This window comes from Passer domesticus, chromosome 11 (assembly GCF_036417665.1).
Source record: "Passer domesticus isolate bPasDom1 chromosome 11, bPasDom1.hap1, whole genome shotgun sequence".
Classification (NCBI taxonomy): Eukaryota; Metazoa; Chordata; class Aves; order Passeriformes; family Passeridae; genus Passer; species Passer domesticus.
This window is the reverse complement of record NC_087484.1, coordinates 14,722,737-14,736,268: the sequence shown is the minus strand read 5'-3', so window position 1 is coordinate 14,736,268 and position 13,532 is coordinate 14,722,737. Positions and strand designations below refer to the sequence as shown.

The following is a 13,532-nucleotide window of genomic DNA, read 5'->3' as shown; positions in this document are numbered from 1 at the left end:
ATAATTTTAAATGCTTATTTCTTCTCCATGTGCCCAAAGGCCACACATGTCTATGGAGACTCAGTGTCACCTTCTTGAACCATGCAGAGTCAGTAAGAGATACTGACTCTCCCCCATCCATATGCTGTTTGTATTCAGAAGTATTCTGGAAGAAGATGACTGTAGGTGAACTATGGAAAATCTGCTGTAGGGTTTTGTAAAGACAGAAATTATATGTAATACCTCCGTTGTGGCTTGCTGTTACCCAACAGCCCAGCACAGGCTGGTCTTTATTGTAATAAAAACGAGGTCACTCCAAAGCAGACTGGAAACTTTGTCAGGAGAAATCCTATGGCTAACAGCTGAGTGACAGCTGGCCATGAGCAAAGCCAAAGCTTCCACCTTTTGAAAAAAGGACTTACACTCTGAAATTACCCAACTGCTTTGGAAGTGCTTAAACTGTAGTATTTATGTACATAAGTACTTTCTTAATTGATGATCACACAGACAAACCTGAGACTCTGTAGATTATTTACAGCACCGTCCTTGCCTCTGAAATACCTTCCTTGATTTTGGGGGCTTTTTTTGGGTGCTTGTCTCTGTTCTCAAGTATTACGTTCAGTCTTCTCAGTAATGTGTACTTTAGTTAAATGCAGGGAGCATCAAAAGATGCCTGAAAACCACATAAAAATAAAAGTTACCTCAAGTAAGCCCAGCATTTAAGACTGCATTTAAAAGATTCTACACGTATATAAAAATAAGAAAATGTTAGATGGCCCGCTGTGGTGCCTTCCAACTGTGTCCATTCCGAGACTCTGGGAATCAATTTACCTATCAAAATGCTTTGCAAACAATCCTTATTGTAAGGATACTTTTCATTTCCTTACTCTCTATATTTACCCACCCACTAAATGGCCATCAAAAGGAGAAAGTTAAGGACATGCTTTAGAGGTTCTAGTATGATATTCTTTCAGCCATGAAAACCAATATATTACATGTTACAGTAAAATCAGCTACTTGTGTGCAGGAAAGCTTGTCTTATTGTAAATATCTGCTAATTGTAGATATCTGCTAAACATGAATCGTGCTTATGGTTATGGGAAGAAATAGCATCAAGCTAACTGTACAAATTATGATACTTTTGGGTTTTTCTTTTTTTTTACAGGACCTGGGAGCTGCCTTTAAAGATCATGAACGTGTTTGGTAATTCATCTGAGAGGAAATGCTCAGTATCAGTGTATATGGAAGTGTACTAAAAACCATTCCTTTAAGCAGATGATTACATTGTTATTATTTCACTTAGCTTGCTAATACCAGAGATAGTTTGAGAATGCTTTCAAATGAAGAAATAAGTGCAATATTTTCTCCTGTGCCATCACCTGCTATGTTGTTCCCTCCTCTCTGACCTTGGTGCAATCTGTTAAACAGTACAAGTACTTAATGTGACAACTCCACAATTTGTAATATGGACAATGTTTGGAGTATAAGGAGCAAGTGGCAGAAGACCTCTTACTTTGATGGCACTTCACTGGTATCTTGATTCATATGCTGATCTCCACATTATTTACGGCCAGTGTGCTCGGTGAAACACCAACTCATCATTTGTGCTTGGATTACAACAAAGCTTAAAGCTATTTGCCTATTACTTACAGAAAGCAAAAAAGAAACACCTCAAGGTACACTCAAAACAGAACCTCATGGCCAACTCTGCCTGGAGCTACTTTTGTCAGAGCAGCTGGAATTGTTTTAATTGTAGTTCATATAATCATCATTGTAATTGACTACTGCCTCTTCTGCAGAGAAGAAAAACATGATGGTCATTCAAATATCTAAAATAAAAAGCCCAGAAAAAACTATCATTATTCATGGACAGCAATTGAGTTTGCACCTTCTGCTATTTCTGATAACAGGTGTTGGAAGACACCATGAAAGCACTATTTCACAGCCCTTCTTACTTTGTAATTTGCACTGTTTTAACCCTGTGGTTTATGGTCAGTGAAACAAAGAGCTGCAAAGCAAGCTATTCAAGAGGCGAAGACTTGGTGCAATTACTCACCACATGGCAAACATTAATGACACAGCAGCTATTTAGTTTGCTGAATTAGGTGAGTGATCTTATATGCAAAATTATAACTTTCCACTTTCTAAGCAATTATGATCATCAGGACTGTAAAATAAAGAAGAAAGTCTTGGATACTCCTGCACAAAATGTTTTTATGACACTGAAACTTAAGAGAAGTCGAACTGTTTCACTCCTTTAACAATTTTCATATTCTTGTTATTATGACCCTACTGCTATGAAGCTGGCTATGAAACAAGATCAAGCAGAAGACAGAGTACAACTTTGCACGTAAGAATGCTACAGGTTTGCCAAATGAAATCTAAAACAGGATTTATTTTAAAAGAAATTAAAACCTGCTTTGACTGGCAGTGAAAATTATGATTACGAAGAATATGATGGAATCTATCTGAAGGTAAATATTATTAGACAGGGAAGTAACAGCAGTGCAGTAAGTTCCGCTTAGCAGTCTTTCCAAATGCAAAATCAACTTGCAAAATCAAGTTTCAGAATAGTTTTTAATATCTGAAAATATGTACACTATTATTTCTTTAGTCATTACATTTAGACCAATGAAGTTTTTATTACGATTTTAGTGAACTACCTTTTTTTTGGTGAATTTGTCCCTTTTACTGTTGAATTCTGAAATACATCAAAAAATAGGAACAATAGAAATTCTTTTGTTTATGTATTTAAAGCAATGAGTTATTGATCTAACAATGCTGATACATTGTTCTTGTAGGACCACTAAAATGGTCATGTGTATTTTTTCACCTCTTGCTTCCTTATACTCACTGTATGCTCTGGAAAGTCTAGAGGTTGCCTTTTGAATTCGAAGGTAAAGCTAATTAAATCCCTGGGGATTTATTTTGAGAGAGGCTACCTAGACACAGAAATCTGAAAAACTAGAATAATTTTTAATTGAAAATTTTTCCAGCATTGTCAACTCCAAGAGATCATTCATAAGTACATACACCAGAAAATGAATTGTCAGCTTTTAAATTGTTATAAAACTAAAGGAAAGCAAATGTGGCATTCACTTGCCTTTTAATGTTTAACTTTACAGTGTATGTTTGCTTTTAGCTTTGATATAGATCTGTGCAGCTAAAAGTTATTTTTAAATAAATGCTAATAGACTTCCTACTAATAGGATCCCCAAACCCATAATGCTGCAATGAGGCAAAAAGTTACATTGTACTTGAGTAAATTTCAGTAACTGCTGCATTACTGTACCATTCACTACATATTGACATGCCTAACTTGGGACATTTAAATTTGAAAGCAGTGTCTACATGGTCTTACTTCTGCAGATCTGACAAGCAGATGAAAAAGGAGTAAAAGCCTGCTTATTTAGCAGTGGGTTTAGATGAGCCAATGAGATCCCCGTTTGTAACCTGACGTACAAAAAAAAAAAATAAAATAAAAAAAAAAAAGAGGAAGTATGAGCCCGACTACTTGCCAATTTCTTCTGTGGTCAGGCAGCAGATAAGCTGTTTTCAGCTTGGTCTTTATTTTAGATTATTAGCGTCATCATAAGTACAGCACAATTTGCACTGAGACTGAAAACTAACGCCAGCTGATAATGAGTTCCACTTTGAATGAGCCCTGAATTTTAGGTATGATGGAGGGGAGAGTATAATAGTGCGTCGCAGTATACAGAGAGAATGGTATGCAGGTACTGGCTTGGGAAACAGAGGCAGCCCGAGGTTGTGTGCGAGCTGAGCCCGGCCGCTGCCCGGAGCCGCCCGGCCCCGGCTCTGCCGCCCCGCGCAGCCACCGCGGGCCCGCGGGCTGGGCTGCGCGGCCGGGCCTTTCCCCCGCTCCGGGGCCGCCTGTTTAAACCGAGAGCTCAGTGAGGAAAACGTCACAGGATGTCAAAAACAACACAAGATGTCTGATCCGTACAGTCACAACTCCTAAACAGGTCTGTTTACACATTTCAACATCGCTGAATTGCTATGTAAAAATATGAAAACAAACTGTATAATACCATAGCTCCATATTAGCAGCAGAACCTAAAGATAACTCCTAACAAATACTGGAAAACAAAACAATTTGGAATTATTAATATTTTTTTCACCATAAGTAATTTGAAATCTTGCTGCTTTTCTTATTTTACCCTGTTATTCCCAGTGTTGAATCAGAGCAGGAGAGACTAGAAGAGTCCTGCTACAGGGAGGTGGGGGAAAGTCCAAGCTGACAGGTGGAAAAAAGTACTGTGTGTATGAAGACTGGAGTAACATGGCCTGTTCTGAGTATCACTTAACTGCGTGGCAAGTACAGGACCAGATTTAGAATAACCGCAAACTGAAACCTGAATAGTGGTGGAAACAGTCATCTCTACAGAACTCTGGTAACACAAGTTGGGTGATCGATGGGGTCTCTCTTCTGAGTGTCTTGTTCACAAGCACTTGTCCTGGCAAAAAGCCCTATGTCCTGGATATCAGGAAGCAGTTCACAGTTTTTCCTTTCTGTGGCTTCTTTGGGGTTACAGTCCCAGGAGCAGGTGGTCTTAAGTTCAGTCACTAATGCAGATTTATTGTGGCTGTTACAACAATTTTGGTATCTTTTAAAGGCAGAGTTTGCAGTTAACGTAAATTCCAGTTGATAAACCTTTAGATAATACCAGATTTTATGCAGTTTTATCATAATAAGATGATTGTAGACCACAAGCTAAGGCAACCACAGACTTTCTCAAACAAGTACGCTCAGCATGTTATATTTAACAAGACACCAAACATTCCATGATCATCAAATCCTTTTCTCCAATAGAGCTCCTCCTTATAAAAGAGGTAATGCCAGTAGAATCTTTGTCAGGTAGACAAAAGCTAATGAGGGATGTAGTTAATTTCTGACTTTCTCCTTATCCCTTATGAGAGCTCTAAAAAGCTCTCTTAAGCTACTTTTGCTTTGTTGTGTTTTTATGCTTTAAATGCATAATGCAAAATACGCTATTTGTCTCTGCTTTTCCTCTGCATTTGTGAAATGGTCATTGGTCCATTTTATAGTGGCAGAGAACCTCAGAGAGCAGCAGAGGCCAACCTGCTCGCCAACACTGAGTAACCACAGGCTAAAAATAGCTGAGAACTGCATGCTGTGTAGAAAAGACACAGAAACCAATTGTCCTTGTGGTAATCCTTCTTCCTTCAGGATTATGATTGGTATTGCTTGTTAATTTGTATATTCTCCACTCTTAATGGAGAGGATATATTCTGATGCTATATACAGAGGATTTCAGAGTGGTGACAGCTGTTGGTGGTTGTCATTTCAGAGAATGTAGACAGAAACACCTTGGAGTGTATCTTCAAGGTTGCCTTCTGTGGTGGTGCATCCTCCCCCACTCCTTGGGCTGCACTATCGTCTCAGAAACGCCCATTAAACCTCGGCCTTGATGAACAGAACCTGGACTGAGCTCCTTTTGAGCTTGTCAGAAACTCTATCAGCTCCTGTTTTTCGAAGAATAGCCTTGGAAAATTAGTTTTCAAGCCTGAATATCAACTTGAGTGGAACAACATTTTTATTATCAAACTTTCAAAGAACGTCACTGACTGTAATCATGGCCAGGATGGAAAATTGCTATGACTAAAGGGTTGTCCTAAGTGAGACCCTTTGAGCTGTCCTGGACCACAGCAGGCTGTGCCCAGCCTCCCCCACCTGAGTGGGACACGCTTGGAGCAGGTGAGCTCTCAACTTGGCTATACTTGGAGTACCTCTGCCAAGCACTGCCAGTGTACCAATGCCAGTCATTTGTGACACCTTCATGACAGATGTTCTACAGTCCTGCAAAGCTTTTCAACACTTTCCAAGAAGGTCTATCAGGCCATGTGGTTCTGCCCACATGTAAAGATAGGTTGGGATATTTTACACATGTGGGTTGAAAGCAGTGATTGAGCCTAAACAGAGATTACACAGCAGTTTAATAGGGCAGCAGATAAATTCTCTTCTACAGCAGCTGACATCTGCCAGCAGTAACTGCCATAATGTGATTAGTTTTCCAAATTTTAATTTTTTTTCAGAAGAAAGCATGCTTTTAGATGTATTTTTACTTTTTAGTGTTCCTACTCAGAAGTAAAGCTGGCATCAAGTATCATGAATATTCTCTCTCAGTGTCTTCAATTCAAAAGGCGATAGCTTTAGGTGATACATTCTGTTTTCTGTGTTTGCAAGCACAGTGAGGGGTCAGGTCTCTGACAGTGAAGCACTGTGCTTTTCAGTACATTTTTCATTGATAACAAAAATCCTGGAAATCGAGTTATGCCCTTGCTTATATCTGCTCAGCCTGGCTGCTAGACCTAGAGCCCAGAACCATACTGACTTCATGGAATTTGCAGTGATGTAACAGTTTGAAATTCAGCTTGAAAAAACATGAAATACATTCTTCACTGAGTAAAGAGAAGTTGGACTTCCAACTTCTCTTTATTACTTCTCTTTATTATTACTTTCCAAAACAGATTCCCTTGCAGTTAGATGTTTCCAACAAAACTGTTTTGCACATTGCTGGAAAAAGATTTTGTGATCGTGGGTTTTTTTGTATTGTTCTGTTTTGTCAGTGTGGTTCAGAACACAAAGGCTATTGTTTAAAAAAACCATGAATGTTAATTTGCATTCCATTGCTGGGTTATTACACAGAGTGTGGAAAGAAAAAACAAGCTCTGATTTAAAAAAAAAAAAGGACATTGTTTCCTTTTCCCTTTCTTCTTCGTTGTGACTGGTTCTCCTTTATTTTAATGTTTCTAGCCCAGACTATGCTCTTAGAGACACTGACTGTCTTCTAGTACTTGTAGGCAAATATAAGTATATCCACATTCTCTGAGTTTCACAAGTGGCAGAGACCCCACTCAGACCACAGTGCCACATCTACCACTGTCTGTTGATTCTCAGCCCCGAGCCACATTTTCCAGCCAATTCCACAGCACCAGTTCTGGTGTTCACACAGCAGTGTGGGGAAATAACCTTACCAAGGGGATTGTTTTCCTCCTGAGCTGGTCTGACTCCACATGCAGCCTCACAAGCACTAAGCTAGAATGAGGAGGGTGGGAGGAACAGGACACAAGGAAGAGGAACAAGTGGAACTGTCAGGACCCTGAGGACACTGATAAGCCTTTACTGGCTTCCCCCACAGCCCCACCCATGGGCCCAGAGGCTCTATTTACATACAATACCTATTTCTACCACAGCCATACCTGTGCCTGTGTCTGTGCCTGCTGATGTGGGCACTGTGGACTGTTCTGGCCTCAGACCTATGGACTGACTTCCCAGCCTGACCTTGGCTCTTTCCTCTCACTGTTGTCCTGACTGTGGATCACAAGGCTGGACCACTCCTGGCTCGACCTCAGCTCTGCTCTGGCATCACAGACCTGCCTGTCAGTCACAGGGCTGTGTCTGACCCTCACTTGCAGACTGGCTTCTCAACCTGACCTTGGGCCTGCCTCATTGTCATAAACTTGCTTGGTGACCTGTTTTGACCCTGGCTACACCCCTAGCCTGCCCTGCTCCCTTACTTCAGGACAGGAGGAGGGTGTCTGGTGAGCCACCTGCTCTGCTTGCTGCCATCTATCTCCCTGTCCCTAGGGAGCAGCCAGCCTTGATAAGGACCAGGCACTGGGAGCAGTGTGGTGTCTGCCTGGCTCCCAGCAGTTTAAACAAATTACAAGGCTGTGTTAAGAGGTGGCAGGCACAGAAGGTGGTGCCGGCTCTTCCAGGAGCTGCTTCCAAAAGAGGCTGTCACGCCACTTCCCCAGGCACAGGTATTTGTTCCTACCCTTTTTCCCTGGGCCAGCACAAGTGTTTGCACAGCAAGGCAGTGAACCAGGACAAACAAAAGTGATTCAGTTGGTTCCTGAAGGAATGGATTTAACCCTTTATCTGGATCAAGAACAAACACCTCATGTTGAGAAGAGTGATACAGATTCAGCCTCAAGTGTTTGTGGAAACCTGGAAGATCACCAAGATTAGGGATTTTATTGTGATTCCACCAGGCCTGGGATCCCAGGAATTGGTGTGATTGGCCTAGGCTGAAGTGAGCAATTGTGTATCTTCCTTTCTGTCACTACCCAGACTAGCTCAGGTATTAAGGTGCTGTTGCAATTACATCCTGCAACTGACAATGTAGCTGGATGTGTGGTTGTTTAGACCTTTCATATATAAGTAAACAAAGCAACAAAAATATTCCTCTAGACCCAGAGGTCCTGGGCTCAGGGTTTACTTTCAGTTCCTACTGAACCAGGAGAGGGTCAAAACAGAAGTGTTCTGTGCCCGATTCTGCCTGTTCAGTTTTGTGAGGCTGAGCCCCTTTAGTCCTGATCGGCTCTTTTGGGCTCTCCTACTGCTCAGCATTTTGACTGTTCTTTCCAAATGTCAACTTCTCTCAGAATCAGCATGGAAATAATGTCATGACTGGTATATCTGAGCCAGCAGTGTTCAGAAGATGTTAATTTATGGAATCCTCAAGGCACTAAGTGAAATCTCCTGGATAAAGCTCCCACCATTGGCCATACTGCTGGCAGGGAAGCTTGTGGTTAGCTGGAAATGGAGACTAAGCTGATGCTGCAGTTGATTTGCTTATGTCTGTAGTGTTCAGCTCCTATGTTACACTAATTTAATTTTTATGCAATGAGGAAGAAGGGAAACCTTTCATATAAACTGATAGGGCCAGAACTGCCCAGCAAATAAAAGGCATATTGAGCATAAGCAGGTAAGAAACCTTTAAGATTAATGAAAAGAGAAAATGGTAATCACCAATAATTTCTTCAGTGTGTTGTAGAGGAAAATACCTTTCATTAATTACTAGTTACTCCCTGTTGGATATTCATAAGAGAACATTTGCTTTCTTCTGCTATTAAAAATGACAAGTCTGTTAAGGACCTAATTAAAATAATTTTTGGGGGACTAACAAGGTACATTTGCATAAAGGTTGTGATATTCTAGAAACTGATAATGTTTCAAAATGTATCAAATATCATGGAAATTAGGAATCATTGAAAAGGCAGTCTAAAAGTAGTAAAATATGAAAGTAGCAGTGTTAAATAAGTAGCAAGTGATGAATGGTACAAAGGGTGGAAGAAAGGCAAAGGATTATTTTTGTCTGAAATTGAGTCTCTGATGCTTGGCAAAGATGCAACTTTGTTGTAGCTCTTATTGTGAGATACATTAAATCAGCCTAAGATTAACGAGTGACAGATTAAGTGTTTTCCAGGACATTCAATAAGAAGAGGAAGCCAAAACAGCTTTTAAATATTTGGTTCTTGTTTAGTTGTTTGTGTTTGTTTTTTGGTTTTTTGTTTGTTTGTTTGGTTTTGTTTCCCAAGAGCTGAAAATATTGGAGGAAACTGGAATGGTACATGGAGAAATAATTTATTATTGTAACAGTTTTGTCCTCCTTTCTATATCCAACATGATGTTTTAAAGAAAGTTGATACAGTCATGGTATCCTCTTCTTTGAAGTCATAATTGATGTGAATAACATAGATGACTGCTTCAGACCTCATGACCATTATTTAAAATATTCTCCTACTCTTAGATATGTATCTGAGTAAACCAATATAACCAGTAAGAAATTCTTGATGCTTATGAATGATCTTGCAAAGGTCCAGTGAGAGTTTCAAAGTAAATTAACAAGTGAAAGAAATTTACCTGCTGTACATCCACAGCAACACTACTTCCTTGCTGGTGAGCACGACCTCAGAGCCATTACATCATGGTTTTGGGAGTGCTTTATAATGTTTGTATCTGACATCCCACTTGGATTAGTCTGTCAGCAATTCTCGGTTGGGATAACCCCCTTGTGCACGTGGTGCTGGGCTCTATTCCTGAGTGAATCACTTAACCTCTCTGTCTTTTTCTCTTTCTATCCATAAAATTAGCATAATAATGCTAATTCATCACAAGCTATAGTTAGGCTCAATTAATGTTTGTAATGATCTCTGAGATTGTTGGATAAAACATGCTGTAAAAGTGTATTATTATTGTTAATAGAGCCTTTTGTACTTCGGCACTCTAACAAAGCACTACCATTGCTCACCAGCTCCTAAAATTTCATTGAAACTCTGAAGGACTTAATGGGATACAGCTTTCTCTTAGTGTGTCCATTTATCTTCCTGACTTATTCAAACCATCAGAACAGTTTCAGTTCTGCAAATGGAAGAGCTATGGAATTTGAGCTGAGAGAAATTATGTAATTTATTTTGTAAGTGATCTGGGACTGAAAGCTTTTTAAACAGGCCCTCTATTACACTGACCTCAGTTCTGGCTGAACTAGTTCAAACTGCAGAGAGCTGTGATTTGTAGAATAACTTTTTTTAAAATGAGGTACCTGTCTGGTCAGGACAATAAATAGTCATATCTGTGGAAATGATGGCAGTGGAAGAGAGTGGGAGTAGACAAATCTCACTCTACTGTTGGAGGAAATGATATGGGGTTCATCATTAATGCTCTTGGGTCTTGTTACACATACCAGGTTCAAAGCTGGAAGACAAAGGCTTAGAACTCCCCTTCCATTTGTCAGGAGCAGAGGAAGAAATGAAGGAACAAGCTTCACAACTGAACTAATTAGGAGAAATGGTTTGAGATCTACTGGCCTCAAAGAGCAGCCCACATTTAGCAGCATATTGGACAGCTAAGCTTGAGCATGTGAGCCTGAAATGGATTTGTTGGTTGAATTGGTTCTACATTTGTAAGATTATTTGGAGCTGTGAGGCAGTCATCTCTACACATAGGTTTTAAGCAGTGAGATTACTCTGTCCTGTTATGTGACATTTTATTTCATCAAATGCTAAACAGCTTTTGTGGGACTTCAGATATTTTCTCTTCTGCTGACACATGTTGGCTTCCTACCCCTGCTTGTTCCAGTACCTGTATTATTCACAAGTGATTTCTTAATATTTTTTATAATGAGAAATGTGTGTTATTCTCATCTTGCTTGCTCTTGAAAATAGATGGACAGTCCTTACTAAAGCTTTATGGAAAAAGAAAACCAACAATAATTGAGATCATATTCACAGACTGGTTCTTCTGAAAGTCTTATGTTCCAGAAGTATCTTTAATCATGTGTTTTTAAAAGAAAGTTTTTGATCATTTGAAAATGTAAAATGGCTGAATAGAATTTAAGTTGGCTACTTTGAGAAACTTCCTTTTTTTCCAACCTAATTTTTATTGCCCTTCTTGTCTACTGTCTAGTATAACCAAGGATGATTCAGATAAAATGACTGTAATCTCCCTGCAGGATTTTATGTGACTCAGTGAAGCCTTATTCCATATCAAATCTTTGAATTTTTCACTCTCTAAAAGAAACGTTTTCTCCTTGAAACTGGAAGAAATTGGTGATGCGAACATGGATGAGCTGATCAACACAAGCAAGTTGTGCTGTTTTGTACAGAGAAAAATAAAAGCAGTAAGCACTTAATAAATTTGATAAAAATACAATACTTACATTCACTAATCATGTGAATTAGCCAGGAGTGATAAGAGACAGAAATTTGAAACCTTTGTCAGAGTGTCTGGCAACAGCTTAGAAAGCAAGTAGGGCCTTAGCAGGTAGAATTAGATGGGGAGACCATGCTCATCAGTAATTAAAGGACTATTCAGAGAAAAACCAAGATAAAGTCACATTTTATTGCTAACTACTTTGAGCATCACGTTATACAGAAATACAACCTATAAAGGTGAGTGCAAATATCTATAAAGGTTGTCATTTTCTTGAGATTCCATGGGTGGTTCTACAGGGTTTTAAGACATTCTTTTTGCCATTTGTTCACAGTGAATCTCAGGTGTTCTATCCTTAAAGATTTCATAGTTTATAGAGTACTAGACTGTAAGTGGCTGTTAGAAGCATTTCACAAAAAACATCCAGCATCTCAGTGTATCTTAATACATGACTTGTGTAGGATCCTTCAGTGTAGGAAAGCCTATGCTTTTTCCTAATGCATGTTCATAACACATTGATACAATGGAGTATCTGAATACATTTCATAATCTTCAGATACTTACTATTTTTTCTAGATTCTCAGTACTTGCCTTTTGTAAAAGGAATTGCCTTTAAATGCTGATTTTAATTCAGCTGGGAAGTCCCCATCTAACAGGAGCAGCAGGAATCTAAACTTGCATCTTAGATCACTTAGATATTATTTTTGAAGTCCTGTTTATATGAGTGTGACAATTAAAAATGAAGTTGTGTAAATCATTCATAGGAATAACAAAAACCAACTGTTTTCTGTCCCAGCAAATAATGGAAGACTTCGTAGCTGTACAGAGACACAGAAGGAATTGTGGGAAAGTCTGGGAAAACTGTCAGCACTCAACTGAGTTAGTCTGTGTATCCTTGGGGCAATTTAAGCTAGATGTGTACACAAAAGGAAGTGCAGGGCATGTTGGCTGGATCAGGCATAAATGTGCTTTACTTTGGCTCTGGCAAGGCACACTCTGGAGGTTTTATCATCATCTTTTTTTTCCTCCCCCAGCCTTGTTTTCTACATCCCAACAACAACTAATGGAGGTTTCAGTACTGAAGAAGGCAGCATTTGAGCAGCAGGTTAATTACTAGGCCCAGTGTCTGGGTATATGGATGCTTTCTTGAGTGTGTTAGGTCAGAGAATTTTAATTCATGATAAAGGGTGTGGGTTTTTTGTTCTCCAAAACTCCAAAACTCTAAATTTCAAACTGAGGCTCATCAATAATATGTTTTATGCAATGACACCAGTGGAACAAAGAGACAAACATAATTAATGCAGCTAAATTCAGAGGCTGAAGGAGTTGTTCCAAGAGCAGGTTTGCTGATAGGCTGTAGGCAGTTCTGGAATGCCCTTTTAGAAACACCCACCCTGGATTCCCAGCTGTGCTTCATGTCCCCTTGTCATTGCTTTGCAGGGATGATATCACCAAACAGTTGACTACAGTTTCTTGAGGGTTGGGGCTGATTCTGTCCCTTGATTGCTGTAATGCTGCTCATTTATTTGACAAACAATTTTAAAAACAAAAGAAGCAAAACTCTAAGGTGGGAATGAACCCAAGTGTAGGTATGTTTCTTCATTCACTTATTAAACATGTTGACCACTATTAAGCAGAAGTCCCACCTGCAGCATGTCTTCTATATAGCTGGAGGCACAGTTTAATCCCTTGGTCCAGCTTAGGCCACTGTCAAACAAAGAAGTGAGTTGATCCATATCAAATTAAAAGTGTTTGTCACTTTTTTCTCAAAGTCTCCTAGTCTTCCTCCACATATTTACTGCTATAAGGTTAGTGCTTGGCAGAGTTCCCAGACTATCAGGCTGCCCTCAGAATTTCCTTCTTAGGAAAACAAGGTGTGGCAATACTTTGAGACAAAAATCAGTACAGTTTTAAGGATTTCAAGTGAGTCTGTCTTTCCACACTCTACCTCCTTTTGCCAAGTGATTGATGTGGAGGACTAGGACATTTCTGCTAAAAAACCATATGTCATGAGGAGGATGCTCAATATAAAGTGATGTTGGAACTCTTCATTCCTCACCAGTTTTGATAAGCT

At 39.5% G+C, this 13,532-nt stretch overlaps 1 protein-coding gene across 8 annotated transcripts in view; it reads left to right on the top strand.

Moving 5' to 3' along the window:
* The window catches only part of ZBTB38 (zinc finger and BTB domain containing 38), a 47,902-nt gene that overhangs the window by 6,159 nt on the left and 28,211 nt on the right, over window positions 1-13,532 (top strand). For 4 of the 8 annotated variants that reach the window (XM_064385876.1, XM_064385871.1, XM_064385870.1 and 1 more), the window contains exon 1: window positions 11,265-11,426. The gene's annotated coding sequence lies outside the window, so the exon portion shown is untranslated. Of the gene's footprint in view, window positions 1-1,144; window positions 2,454-4,171; window positions 5,717-10,493; window positions 11,427-13,532 lie in introns of those variants that run through there. The other 4 variants (XR_010346320.1, XR_010346321.1, XM_064385874.1 and 1 more) reach the window with 2 other exon arrangements.